Source organism: Neoarius graeffei, chromosome 9 (assembly GCF_027579695.1).
Source record: "Neoarius graeffei isolate fNeoGra1 chromosome 9, fNeoGra1.pri, whole genome shotgun sequence".
NCBI lineage: Eukaryota > Metazoa > Chordata > Actinopteri > Siluriformes > Ariidae > Neoarius > Neoarius graeffei.
In genome coordinates, this window is record NC_083577.1 from 85,680,715 (window position 1) to 85,696,143 (window position 15,429).

Below are 15,429 nucleotides of genomic sequence, written 5' to 3' on the forward strand. Positions count from 1 at the left end.
TTGGTTGTGCCTCTCCATGTACACTGATCCAGCTAGCATCTTACACCCTGCTACTATGTGCTGGACTGTTTCAGGGGCTTCTTTGCACAGTCTGCATCTTGGGTTTGATCTACTCTGGTAGATCCTGGCCTCTATGGCTCTTGTGCTTATGGCCTGTTCTTGTGCTGCCATGATTAGTGCCTCTGTGCTGTCTGTCAGTCCTGCATTATCCAGCCACTGGTAGGATTTCTTGATATCAGCCACTTCCTCTATCTGACGGTGGTACATGCCATGTAGGGGTTTGTCCCTCCAGGTTGTCTGTTCCTCCTCCTCCTCTGCACTCTCATTAGGGTTCTGCTGCCTGAGACATTCACTGAGCAGTTCATCCTTTGGGGCCATCTTTCTGATGTATTCTCGGATTTTCGATGTTTCATCCTGGACCGTGGTCTTGATGCTCACTAGCCCTCGGCCTCCCTCTTTCCGCTTAGTGTATAGTCTCAGGGTGCTGGACTTGGGGTGGAACCCTCCATGCATGGTGAGGAGCTTTCTAGTTTTGATATCTGTGGCTTCTATCTCCTCCTTTGGCCAGTTTATGATACCAGCGGGGTATCTGATGACTGGTAGTGTGTACATGTTGATGGCTCGGACCTTGTTCTTACCATTCAGCTGACTTTTCAGGACCTGCCTTACTCTCTGGAGGTATTTGGCTGTGGTTGACTTCCTTGTGGCCTCTTCATGGTTTCCATTAGCCTGTGGGATGCCAAGGTACTTGTAGCTGTCTTGGATATCACCTATGTTGCCCTCTGGTAGGTCAATCCCCTCAGTCCGGATCATCTTGCCTCTCTTTGAGACCATCCGGCCACACTTGTCCAATCTGAATGACATCCCTATGTCATCGTTGTAGATCCGGGTGGTGTGGATCAGCGAGTCTATTTCTCACTCGTTCCTGGCATACAGCTTGATGTCATCCATGTAGAGCAGGTGGCTGATTGTTGCCCCACTACGGAATCGGTACCCGTAGCCGCTCTTCGTGATGATCTGACTGAGGGGGTTCAGGCCTATGCAGAATAGCAGTGGTGATAGCGCATCTCCTTGGTATATGCCGCACTTAATGTTGACTTGGGCAATGGGTTTTGAGTTGGCCTCTAGGGTTGTCTTCCACATTTCCATTGAGTTCTGGATGAAAGTCCTTAGGTTCCTGTTGATCTTATACAGTTCCAGACATTCCAGTATCCATGTGTGTGGCATTGAGTCATAGGCTTTCTTGTAGTCAATCCAGGCAGTGCACAGGTTGGTCTGTCTCTTCTTACAGTCTCGGGCGACTGTTCTATCGACCAGTAGCTGGTGCTTGGCTCTTCTGGTGTTACTGCCAATTCCTTTCTGTGCCTCGCTCATGTATTGAGCCACATGCTTACTCATTTTTGCCGCAATGATGCCTGACAGGGCCTTCCATGTTGTGCAGAGACAGGTAATCGGCCGGTAGTTGGATGGGATGGGTCCCTTCTGGGGGTCCTTCATGATTAGGACTGTCCTGCCTTGGGTTAGCCATTCTGGGTGGGTCCCATCCCTCAGCAGCTGGTTCATCTGTGCTGCTAGGCGTTCATGGAGTGCAGTTAGCTTCTTCAGCAAGTATATATTTTATATATATATATATATATATATATATATATATATATATATATATATATATATATATATATATATATATACAGTATATACACACACACACAGCGCCCTCCACAATATGTATATATACACACACACAAATGGTAGAAATACATGCTATAAACAAACACCCTGACAAATCAATCAATTAAGTACTGAACTTGAAATGTCTCAAACAACTACTTTCAACTATGTTTCTCGGCTGATGATTCCGGAGTCTAGTGCTTATAGGGAAAAAGAATAACAATAAACAAGAATAAAAATATAAATTCATAATCTTTTTCAAATAACATTCCAACAATGTATATGTAAAAAGTTATAACAACCTCATAATATAATAATATAATAATATAATATTAACTTATTATACATATGCATGGTACTGTATACCAAATAACACTTTACAAGTGAAAATACTGCTTCAAAACACACTCAACATCCATTCAGTATGCTAAAAAACACAAATAAAACAACACAGCAAACATATTCGAAGTTCAAGAGCTAAAATTACAGATAGGTAACCAACCCTGACAAACCCTTTTATAAGGGTTTTAAACCCGTTAACCCATTATTTTTAATGTTTTATCCTATTTACAGGATTTCGTTTTTGGTTTTTTTCAACCTTTATTTAACCAGAAAAAACTCATTGAGATTAAAAATCTCTTTTACAAGAGCATCCTGGCTAAGACAGGCAACAGCACAGTTAACAAAATATAGAGCCAATACAAACATCCATACACACAACAATTTAAAAAAATTGCAGAATAAATTAGACAATAAAAGATAATTTAAAAGGAATAAACAAAAGTTAATTAAAAATAGTATTCCAAAAAGTCAGGCAAAACACCTGCAGATGTTTCTGTCTGCAAATCATTTAAAATCACTTTAAATACATGTAATGGGACCAATTCCTTAAGTTTCATGTCAATTTGTAATTAGTTCCAGAGGGTGCAAAAAACTTAAATGCCTTTTTTCCCAATTCAGTACAGACCTTTGAAACAGAAATTAAAAACAGATCCTGCGAATGAAGACTATAACTGCCCACACTTTTGGACAAATGTACACTTGAAGATATGATGGAAGCAGACCTAAAATACACTTATAAATAAACAAGAACATGCCAATGTTTAAGTCTACATGTGGACAGGGCAGACCAACCAGCACGAGCATATAACGAACAATGATGAGTCAGAGCTTTGAAATTTGTGATGAACTTTAGTGCTCCATGGTAAACTGTGTCAAGAGCATATTTTAACCTTTTTAATAAGACTTCATTTTTATGAGACATTTCACATTTATAATTATGAATTTATCAACGTGGGCGGCATGGTGGTGTAGTGGTTAGCGCTGTCGCCTCACAGCAAGAAGGTCCGGGTTCGAGCCCCGTGGCCGGCGAGGGCCTTTCTGTGTGGAGTTTGCATGTTCTCTCCGTGTCTGCGTGGGTTTCCTCCGGGTGCTCCGGTTTCCCCCACAGTCCAAAGACATGCAGGTTAGGTTAACTGGTGACTCTAAATTGACCGTAGGTGTGAATGTGAGTGTGAATGGTTGTCTGTGTCTATGTGTCAGCCCAGTGATGACCTGGCGACTTGTCCAGGGTGTACCCCGCCTTTCGCCCGTAGTCAGCTGGGATAGGCTCCAGCTTGCCTGCGACTCTGTAGAACAGGATAAAGCGGCTACAGATAATGAGATGAGATGAGGTGAATTTATCAACTGTTTATGAATGAATTACATTTTCTCACAATTTTAACTACTTTTTAACTACTGTTAAAATTACAGCTTCTTAATAAAACCAACCGATCACATGTGTTGTTTGCATGTGCTCCTTGCTCCTTAAAGCTGCACCTGCAGAAAGCAGCAGTAGTTGTGCGCTTCTACAAATGCCAAAATGCTCTACAAATAAAACAGAATTTAAATCTAGCATTACATACAGACCTAAAACATCATCAGATTTTCACACAAGTAGATAAAGAGAACCCAGTTAAACAAATGAGGTAAAAATATTATACTTGGTTATTTATTTATTGGGGCGGCACGGTGGTGTAGTGGTTAGTGCTGTCGCCTCACAGCAAGAAGATCTGGGTTTGAGCCCCGCGGCCGGCGAGGGCCTTTCTGTGTGGAGTTTGCATGTTCTCCCCGTGTCCGCGTGGGTTTCATCTGGGTGCTCCAGTTTCCCCCACAGTCCAAAGACATGCAGGTTAGGTTAACTGGTGACTCTAAATTGACAGTAGGTGTGAATGTGAGTGTGAATGGTTGTCTGTGTCTATGTGTCAGCCCTGTGATGACCTGGCGACTTGAACAGGGTGTACCCCGCCTTTCGCCCGTAGTCAGCTGGGATAGGCTCCAGCTTGCCTGCGACCCTGTAGAACAGGATAAAGCGGCTAGAGATAATGAGATTAGATTTATTTATTGACGAAAATGATCCAATATTACAGATCTGTGAGTGGCAAAAGTATGTGAACCTTTGCTTTCAGTATCTGGTGTGACTCCCTTGTGCAGCAATAACTGCAACTAAACATTTCCAGTAACTGTTGATCAGTCCTGCACACTGGCTTGGAGGAATTTTAGCCCGTTCCTCCGTACAGAACAGCTTCAACTCTGGGATGTCGGTGGGTTTCCTCACATGAACTGCTCGCTTCAGGTTCTTCCACAACATTTCGATGGGATTAAGGTCAGGACTTTGACTTAGCCATTCCAAAAATGCCATTCCAAAAAAATTAACTTTATTCTTCTTTAACTATTCTTTGGTAGAATGACTTGTGTGCTAAGGGTCGTTGTCGTGCTGTTTGACCCACCTTCTCTTGAGATTCAGTTCATTAGTTCCAGAGGGCGCAAAAAACTTAAATGCCTTTTTCCCCAATTCAGTACAGACCTTTGGAACAGAAATTAAAACAGAATTTGCTGGTATAATTCAGAATTCATTGTTCCATCAATGATGGCAAGCCGTCCTGGCCCAGATGCAGCAAACCAGGCCCAAATCATGATACCAGTACCACCATGTTTCAAAGATGGGATAAGGTTCTTATGCTGGAATGCAGTGTTTTCCTTTCTCCAAACATAACACTTCTCATTTAAACCAAAAAGTTCTATTTTGGTCTCATCCATCCACAAAACATTTTTCCAATAGCTTTCTGGCTTGTCTACAAGATCTTTAGCAAACTGCAGATGAGCAGCAATATTCTTTTTGGAGAGCAGTGGCTTTCTCCTTGCAACCCTGCCATGCACACCATTGTTGTTCAGTGTTCTCCTGATGGTGGACTCATGAACATTAACATTAGCCAATGTGAGAGAGGCCTTCAGTTGCTTAGAAGTTACCCTGGGGTCCTTTGTGACCTCACCAACTATTACACACCTTGCTCTTGGAGTGATCTTTGTTGGTTGACCACTCCTGGGGAGGGTAACAATGGTCTTGAATTTCCTCCATTTGTACACAGTCTTTCTGACTGTGGATTGGTGGAGTCCAAACTCTTTAGAGACAGTTTTGTAACCTTTTCCAGCCTGATGAGCATCAACAACACTTTTTCTGAGGTCCTCAGAAATCTCCTTTGTTCGTGCCATGATACACTTCCACAAACATGTGTTGTGAAGATCAGACTTTGATAGATCCCTGTTCTTTAAATAAAACAGGGTGCCCACTCACACCTGATTGTCATCCCATTGATTGAAAACACCTGACTCTAATTTCACCTTCAAATGAACTGCTAATCCTAGAGGTTCACATACTTTTGCCACTCACAGATATGTAATATTGGATCATTTTCCTCAATAAATAAATGACCAAGTATAATATTTTTGTCTCATTTGTTTCACTGGGTTCTCTTTATCTACTTTTAGGACTTGTGTGAAAATCTGACGATGTTTTAGGTCATATTTATGCAGAAATATAGAAAATTCTAAAGGGTTCACAAACTTTCATGCACCACTTTAAGGTGCACATCTCAAAGCGCCTTGAGTGGGTCAAAGTGAAAGTCCCACTGCATGCTCAGGAATGCGGCACAAAAATGATGCCATAGTATTTAAATTCTCAGGAATCAATGCCATATTAAACAGGTTGTCATAATGATCTACAGATCTATAGAACCTCATACTTTATATATTTATATTAACTCAATATTGTGATGGTAGATTTCCATTTTTTGTAGAGAAGCAGCAGCCAGAAATGTGTAGGAAGAAATGCAGTTCCATCAAGCAGACCAATCACAATTGTTGCAGTCTGTGTCACTATGATGTGTAGTTACATTTCTGGAGAGGTACACATCAGGCTATGGCATAGGATATGGTGTGCCTGACAAAGTAGATTTGACACAGAAGTCGGTGTCTCTGTGTCAGCCCTGTGATGACCTGGCGACTTGTCCAGGGTGTACCCCGCCTTTCGCCCGTAGTCAGCTGGGATAGGCTCCAGCTTGCCTGCAACCCTGTAGAACAGGATAAAGCGGCTAGAGATAATGAGATGACATGAGATAATATTTTTGTCTCATTTGTTTCACTGGGTTCTCTTTATCTACTTTTAGAACTTGTGTGAAAAGCTGACAATGTTTTAGGTCATATTTATGCAGAAATATAGAAATTTCTAAAGGGTTCACAAACTTTCATGCACCACTTTAAGGTGCACGTCTCAAAGCGCCTTGAGTGGGTTAAAGTGAAAGTCCCACTGCATGCTCAGGAATGCAGCACAAAAATGATGCCATAGTATTTAAATTCTCAGGAATAGATGCCATATTAGGGCGGCACGGTGGTGTAGTGGTTAGCGCTGTCGCCTCACAGCAAGAAGGTCTGGGTTCGAGCCCCGTGGCCGGCGAGGGCCTTTCTGTGTGGAGTTTGCATGTTCTCCCCGTGTCCGCGTGGGTTTCCTCCGGGTGCTCCGGTTTCCCCCACAGTCCAAAGACATGCAGGTTAGGTTAACTGGTGACTCTAAATTGAGCGTAGGTGTGAATGTGAGTGTGAATGGTTGTCTGTGTCTATGTGTCGGCCCTGTGATGGCCTGGCGACTTGTCCAGGGTGTGCCCCGCCTTTCGCCCGTAGTCAGCTGGGATAGGCTCCAGCTTGCCTGTGACCCTGTAGAACAGGATAAACCAGCTAGAGATAATGAGATGATAGGCTCCAGCTTGCCTGTGACCCTGTAGAACAGGGTAAAGTGGCTGGAGATAATGAGATGAGGTGAGAGTACATTGGCCTTAACACCCTTGCGTTCTTAAATGGGCTGCACATGAGCACATGCTCCTGGTCTTACATGGTTGCCTCCTAAATAAGCTCAGACTCCTGGCATGAAGCCTATCATCCTTGCTTCCTTAAATAGGCTGCCTACTAAATTAATGCACATCCTGTGTCTTCAATGGGCTGCTATACACCTCTTCCTGTCCATGTGAAGATGACAGTGATCAATCTTGTACTGAAAGTCAGTGGTATACAGTGTGAAGCAGAATGGTCATAGCACAGTTCCCCATGGTGCTCTGGCGTTGCTCAGTCGGCACTCAGACAGGTAGTTCCTCACACTGCATGAACTGAGGTCTGTCTGACAGATAAGATACTGCTTTGGGACTGGATAGTCTGTGACCAAGGAGTTCATGGATGTGCTGACCTGCATTTTGGCAACATCTTCTCGCTTAGTAGGAAAGGTTGGATGGGGTAGAATGCACTTGAGAAATCAAAGAATGTGACTCTTACTGTGGAATTCTTACAGTCAAAGTGGGAGTGGACTTTCTGCAGTAAATTGACTACTGCATTGTGGGTGATAGGAGGTCCCGAAATAAGTTCACTTGAGGCCTGAGGTGGGCCAAGACCAGTATCTCCAGAACTTTCATTACATGTGATGTGAATGCAACTGGTCTATAGTCGTTTAGGGGCTTAGCCAAGAGGGAGCTGTCTTCTCTAGAAAAGAAACCCAACAGGATGTTTTCCACATCACTGGCAACCTCTTCTGTGAAAGCTCAGGTTGAAGTCTTCTCATATGCCAGCTACATACAATTTAATTAAACAAGGCCCTAGTTGACTGTTTTACTGCAGATTTGTTAGCTAGCTCAGGAGAGCTACCCAGGGTGGACAGTCACACCTATGAGCAATTTAGAGTAGCGAGTTAACCTAACCACATGTCTTTGGATGGCGGGGAAAACCGGAGCACCCAGTGGAAACCCACACAGACATGGGGAGAGCACGCAAACTCTACACACAAAGGCCCCCATTGGCCATGAGGTTCAAATCCAGAACATTCTTGCTGTGAGACAACAGTGATAACCACTGCACCACCATGCAGCCCCAGGTTGAAGTGGTGCTGAAGGATCCCACATAGCAGGCTGGTAAAGATACTGCAGTACATGCTACCCTAGTGTTACACTGTGGCCTTGCCCAGCTTTAGCTTGTTCTTTTCACTTGACTGGTTGTAACATATAGTTGAGTGGGTGGTGGTGGTGAGGGAGGGTGAGCTGCTGTGTGGTGAATTAGGGAAGTGGTAGGGGCTACTGGGGTGGAGGAACTGAGGGAGGGTGTGTGGTTGTGATGGAGTAGTGATGGAGGTGAAAAAGTGGTGGGGATGAGTGAGGATCTGCAGATGGGGGAGTTGCTTCACTTGAAGCCAGTGATTTCATAACGACAGCCCACACCTCCTTTACATTGATATATTGAAGCCTGTCCTCCAGCTTCCTTTTGTAGGCTCCCTTCTTTGCTCTGTCTTACTTTAAACTCCTCCATCCTCCTCATCTGTTCTTTGTTCCTCTGTCTGTTTTTTCTTGTTCAGTAGTTCCTTCAGGTTTTTGGTGATCCAGAGAAAACAGCATACCCTTCTGACTGGAACAATGGCATTTGCGCAAAAATTAATATAGTCCATGATGCAGTCTGTCACGCTGTTAATGTTAGTGCCCAGCAGGCACACACAACATCTCCCTGTCTGTGGTCTCAAAACAGACCTGCAGAGCTTTCTCTGGTCCATTTGGCCACCTCCTTATTGTCTTCTTTTACACAGACTGCCTTTAGAGAACAGGCAGGTATGTGAGTGGAAGCAACTCTTAGGCCCTGTCCACACGGCAACGGATTCAGGTGAATCTGATAAAAATTTTTATCGTTTCGGCCTGGCGTCCACACAGCACCGGCGTTTTGGGTGCCCCAAAACGAAATCTTTTGAGAACGGGTTCCAGAGTGAAAAAATCTGGCAACGGCGCCGTTGCGAAGTCGTCTGGATGAGTAGAACGGATTTGTTTACGATGATGTCACAACCACATGACTAGAACAAGCAGCACTCTCGTGCGCATCATTCGTAACAACAGAAATTGAAATTGTTTACACATTAACCTGACTGACCTGCCAGACAGACAATTTACACCTGCTTTGATTAACAGAAAGTACAGCCTTCCACACAAAGCAACAGTTACCTGACTATAATGGAGCCAGAGGGGAAAAGGGTCAGAAGACCCTTCAACAGACTGTTTTGTATGAACCACTGCATTGCATTCACTTTTGTATACAGCTTTTCTTTTAAATAAACAAGTAACTGAACCATTTCTTGAATTTCTTTTTTTTTATTGGATAAGACTGCTTTTCAAAATGTTCACACACAATATAAAAAGTTATATAAATTAAAACCCCCGATTCCAAAAAAGTTGGGACAAAGTACAAATTGTAAATAAAAACGGAATGCAATAATTTACAAATCTCAAAAACCGATATTGTATTCACAATAGAACAACATATCAAATGTGGAAAGTGAGACATTTTGAAATGTCATGCCAAATATTGGCTCATTTGAAATTTCATGACAGCAACACATCTCAAAAAAGTTGGGACAGGGGCAATAAGAGGCTGGAAAAGTTAAAGGTACAAAAAAGGAACAGCTGGAGGACCAAATTGCAACTCATTAGGTCAATTGGCAATAGGTCATTAACATGACTGGGTATAAAAAGAGCATCTTGGAGTGGCAGCGGCTCTCAGAAGTAAAGATGGGAAGAGGATCACCAATCCCCCTAATTCTGTGCCAACAAATAGTGGAGCAATATCAGAAAGGAGTTCGACAGTGTAAAATTGCAAAGAGTTTGAACATATCATCATCTACAGTGCATAATATCATCAAAAGATTCAGAGAATCTGGAAGAATCTCTGTGTGTAAGGGTCAAGGCCGGAAAACCATACTGGGTGCCCGTGATCTTTGGGCCCTTAGACGGCACTGCATCACATACAGGCATGCTTCTGTATTGGAAATCACAAAATGGGCTCAGGAATATTTCCAGAGAACATTATCTGTGAACACAATTCACCGTGCCATCCGCCGTTGCCAGCTAAAACTCTATAGTTCAAAGAAGAAGCCGTATCTAAACACGATCCAGAAGCGCAGACGTCTTCTCTGGGCCAAGGCTCATTTAAAATGGACTGTGGCAAAGTGGAAAACTGTTCTGTGGTCAGACGAATCAAAATGTGAAGTTCTTTATGGAAATCAGGGACGCCGTATCATTCGGACTAAAGAGGAGAAGGACGACCCAAGTTGTTATCAGCGCTCAGTTCAGAAGCCTGCATCTCTGATGGTATGGGGTTGCATTAGTGCGTGTGGCATGGGCAGCTTACACATCTGGAAAGACACCATCAATGCTGAAAGGTATATCCAGGTTCTAGAGCAACATATGCTCCCATCCAGACGACGTCTCTTTCAGGGAAGACTTTGCATTTTCCAACATGACAATGCCAAACCACATACTTCATCAATTACAGCATCATGGCTGCGTAGAAGAAGGGTCCGGGTACTGAACTGGCCAGCCTGCAGTCCAGATCTTTCACCCATAGAAAACATTTGGTGCATCATAAAATGGAAGATACGACAAAAAAGACCTAAGACAGTTGAGCAACTAGAATCCTACATTAGACAAGGATGGATTAACATTCCTATCCCTAAACTTGAGCAACTTTTCTCCTCAGTCCCCAGACGTTTACAGACTGTTGTAAAGAGAAAAGGGGATGTCTCACAGTGGGAAACATGGCCTTGTCCCAACTTTTTTGAGATGTGTTGTTGTCATGAAATTTAAAATCACCTAATTTTTCTCTTTAAATTATACATTTTCTCAGTTTAAACATTTGATATGTCATCTATGTTCTATTCTGAATAAAATATGGAATTTTGAAACTTCCACATCATTGCATTCCGTTTTTATTTACAATTTGTACTTTGTCCCAACTTTTTTGGAATCGGGGTTGTATAAAAATGCTTTTCAAAATGTTCACACACAATGTAAAAAGTTATATAAATTATATTAAAATGCTTTTCAAAATGTTCACACACAATAAGAAAATTAAGTTATAAAACTATGCACACACAAAACTAATTTGTATACACAGAACGCACGATTTCCTCGCATAGTCGTAGCCATCTTCTTCTTGTTGTTGTGTGTTTGTTCCTGTGAATGCTTCACGCCGGATAGAAGAAGGGGTTTATGCGTGTAACAGACGTTGCTTTGTGTTGTTCACCAGTCTTTTTATTCTGAAGAAATGAGACACAAATACACTGCTGAGGACGGGCTGCAAACGTCCAGTGGCATTGGCACTTACATTTCCAAAACAAACTGAAAGAGGCCAGCGCCTCGTTCCCATAACTACCTGCGCTCTTAAAGGGCCAGCGCAGAATTTCCCCACCACTACACACAATGGCAAGTGGAAAAAAATAAACCCATTACATGTGCATGCGTCCTACTTCTTCTTCTATTGTTCTGGTGTCTCCGATGGGACCGTCTTACAGCGCACGTAGAGGTGTGGCATGTGTATTGCATCGTTTTCAGCAAGCGTTGTGTTGCCATATGGACCTGATGTTTTACTGATCCATTGCCCATGTGGACGCGATATTTTTTTTACCCGCTAAAAAAAAAATCTCGTTGCCGTTGTCGTGTGGATGTAGCCTTAGAGAGTAGCCCTATACTTACACACTTACAACCCTACGACAACCATGATGAAGTTCCTCCCAATTTGATTGAATGTGTTCCTTTGTAAATCGGCAGACAATGTTTCTGTAGACTTTTGAATTAATTCTACTACTACTTTCATGAGTTACACCATCAGCACCATTCCAGAAGCAGCCATATAAGCCCAAGCCATGACACTACCTCCATCGTGCTTGACTCATGAGCTCGTATGTATGTTTTGGATCATGAGCAGATCCTTTCTCTCTCCACAGTTTGGCCTTTCCATCACTTTGGTAGAGGTTAATCTTAGTTCCAGAACTTTTGTGGCTAGTCTATTTATTGCTTTATGATTTCTAATCTGGCCTTCTGATTCTTACAGCTGATGAGTGGTTTGCATTTTGTGGTATGGCCTTGATGTGGTATGTGGTATGATCTACTCTTAAAGTCTTCTTTGAAAGGTTGATTGTGATACCTTCGTCCTGCCCTGTGGAAATTGTTCAGGTCACTTACTGTTGATTTTGGGCTTTTTTTCAGAGCCCTCATGTTCAAAATTGTTATATTGGCTATGCCCAATCCTCGGGCAACAGCACTGATTGATTTTCCTTCTTTTCTCAGCTTTCAAATGGCTTGATTTTCTCCCATAGACAGCTCTCTGGTCTTCATATTGCTTTATCCTTTTAATAACAAATGTAGTATTCACAGGCAAGACTCAATGCTCAAAACATGAGTAGACATTCAGAGCTATTAATTGTTTAAATAATCAACCTAACAGGGCCACATCTGTACATCAAGAAACACCTGTCAGTCACATGTTTCAATATATTTGGTCACATAAAAAATGGGTGGGTTCAAATAGAAGGTGCCATGTTTTATCAGGGAATGAGAGCTGAAATTCTGATCTAGCATCTCATATTCATGTTTTGATATCAAACCGAAATGTCTTCAGTGTAGAGCAAAAACAAAAGAATTGGCCTTGCCATTACAAACTTTTGAAGGGGACTGTAGAACTTGAATTGGTGGTACAGATTTCCTCCACAAAGGATATTTTGCCACTGAATGACTGAAGCTGCCTATTCTGCTTGCCCTAAAATGGATGCCCTTTGTGAACAGATTTGCCATGTGTGGCCATCTTCCATCAAGGCTAAAAGACAAGTCTTGCCATCCTACTATAAGGTGAGAAATGAACTCTGAGATAAGGACAGTTACATATGCCTTCAGAGGGACATAATATGTGATTGATAATTCCCTATGTCACTCTGCCATGACACTGCCCCGTGAAGTTCTCCAAGGTCTTGTGCACACAAAGCAATATCTACAAGACCATTACTGGTGTCCATGACTGAAATACATTGTTATGGACAAGTTGTTTTGTAATGAAAATTCCTTCATATCTTGAGCTGATATTGTTTTTGACATTTAAAGAGTTACATTGCTTACAGAATTTTTCTGCTATTGTAATCAAGTTTATTTGTATAGCGCTTTTAACAATAAACATTGTCGCAAAGCTGCTTCACAGAATTTGAGCAACTTAAAACATGAGCTAATTTTATCCCTAATCTATCCCTGATGAGCAAGCCTGTGGCGATGGTGGCAAGGAAAAACTCCCTCAGACGACATGAGGAAGAAACCTTGAGAGGAACCAGACTCAAAAGGGAACCCATCCTCATTTGGTCAACAACAGACAACATGACTATAACAACAGTTTTAACATGAAGTCGGTTTTGTTGATGTTATAAACTCTTCATTGATGGAAACTTGAGTGCAAAACTGTTCATGACAGCTGCAGTCCTAAAGTTAGCAAGTCAACTGTAGTCCTCAGCCATAAAAGCATTGCTGTAAGAGTCCAGAGCGTCTTCCAAGTGTGACTTTCAACTATCCACATGGGGCCGTCCTCCACAGGAGCGATGCGATGAGACTCCAACCAGACACAGGGCATCAGGATGGATCAAGCAGGTCCAAGGAGCAGAAGAGGTCAGCATCTCGATCCCAGGACCGACATGTAACTCAGAGGGACAGATTGGGAGGAGGGAGAGAGAGAGAGAGAGAGAGAAAACACAGGTTGTTTAGGTATGTCCAATATCACCTGAATAAGTAGGAACAGTATACATATTGCACTGAGTACAAGCAGGGACTCCGGCAAAACTAACTATGACAGCACAACTAAAAGGGGAGAGCCAGAAGGTAACACAGGCATGAGGGAGCCCTGGGACATAAAGCAGCAGCCACTACACCGTCAACAAACTCGAGTGAGCAAGCGAGTGGGGACTGACAGCATCCATACATCCCAGTTTACCAAAATAATCTATGTCTGAGGACCCTCCAGATCTACTCCTTTACCTCATAAACGCCATTAACAAAGGCTTGACTAAACAGATATGCTTTCAGCCTAGACTTAAACGCTGAGAATGTGTCTGATTCCCGAACACTACTTGGAATGCTGTTCCATAACTGTGGGGCTTTGTAAGAAAAGGCTCTGCCTTCACTATACAAGGTACCAGCTTATAGCCTCCACCTTTTGATCTAAGTAGGCGTGGTGGGTCATAGAGGAGCAGAAGTTCACTCAGGTACTGTGGTGAGAGACCATTCAGTGCTTTAAAGGTCAATAGTAGTATTTTATAATCAATACGAAATTTGATTGGGAGCCAATGCAGTGTGGATAACACAGGCGTGATGTGGTCATATTTTCTAGTTTTAGTAAGGACTCTTGCTGCTGCATTTTGAACTAACTGGAGCTTGTTTATGCACTTATTGGAACATCCAGACAGTAAGGCATTACAATAATCCAACCTGGAGGGAACGAAAGCATGGACTAGTTTTTCCGCGTCATGTAGTGACATTAAATTTCTTATCTTAGCAATATTTCTGAGATGAAAGAAAGCTATCCGCTAATGTTATCAATGTGAGTTTCGAATGAAAGACTGGGGTCAATAATCACCCTGAGGTCTTTTACTGCTGCACGTGAAGAAACAGAAAGGCCATCCAGAGTCACTGTGGAATCAGAAAACTTACTTCTAGCTGCATGTGGTCCAAGTACAAGTACTTCAGTCTTGTCAGAGTTAAGCAGAAGGAAGTTAATAAGCATCCAGTGTCTAATGTCCTTCACACATTTCTCAATTCTATTAAGCTGGTGTCTCTCATCAGGTTTTGCAGAAACATACAACTGTGTGTCATCAGCATAAAATATTGTAATGATCAAAGTTACTTGCATATAAGCAAAACAAAAAAGATAAAACTAAGTCATGCTGTGGCCTTGTGGTTTGAAGGTCTATCTGGTGTTTCTGAGAAAGATCAGATTGATAAATGCATATGTATCTGTGACTCATACATACCAAGTTCCTGTTTACGAAGTTTACCTGATTCCTGTTATTAAGGGCATGAAGGCATATTCAATAAATAGAACATTCACACAAGCAATTATATAAAAACATAAGTCACTATATGATACATAAAAAGGCTTTAGTAAGAATATGATAATATAACTTTTCACATGAAAATCACTTATCTATCTCCCTATGCTATGAACTTACATGTAAATAACCCTTGTTATAGATATAGAGCTATTAGCGCTATTAATCATGTATCAATAGAAATTTTCCTTTCTTTTAATAATTTCATTTTTATTACCTCAATGATCTTTAAAACTGAACAACTTTAACGTTTGAATGAGGACAGGCTTTAAGTAGGTCAGCTACTCCAACACACACACACACACACACACACACACAAAGTGGTGTGTGGTATGAGAATCTGTGATATGGTGTTTCCTTGTTGTCCCCCCCCCACACCACACACACACACACATATTTAAGTGCAACTAAGAATAACCTTTCTCCCATATTTTGACTTTAAGCTAACTGATACTTTAGTCATTTTTGTCAAAACTATCTGTTAATCCAAGAGGACTGTGTTGATGATTTGATGA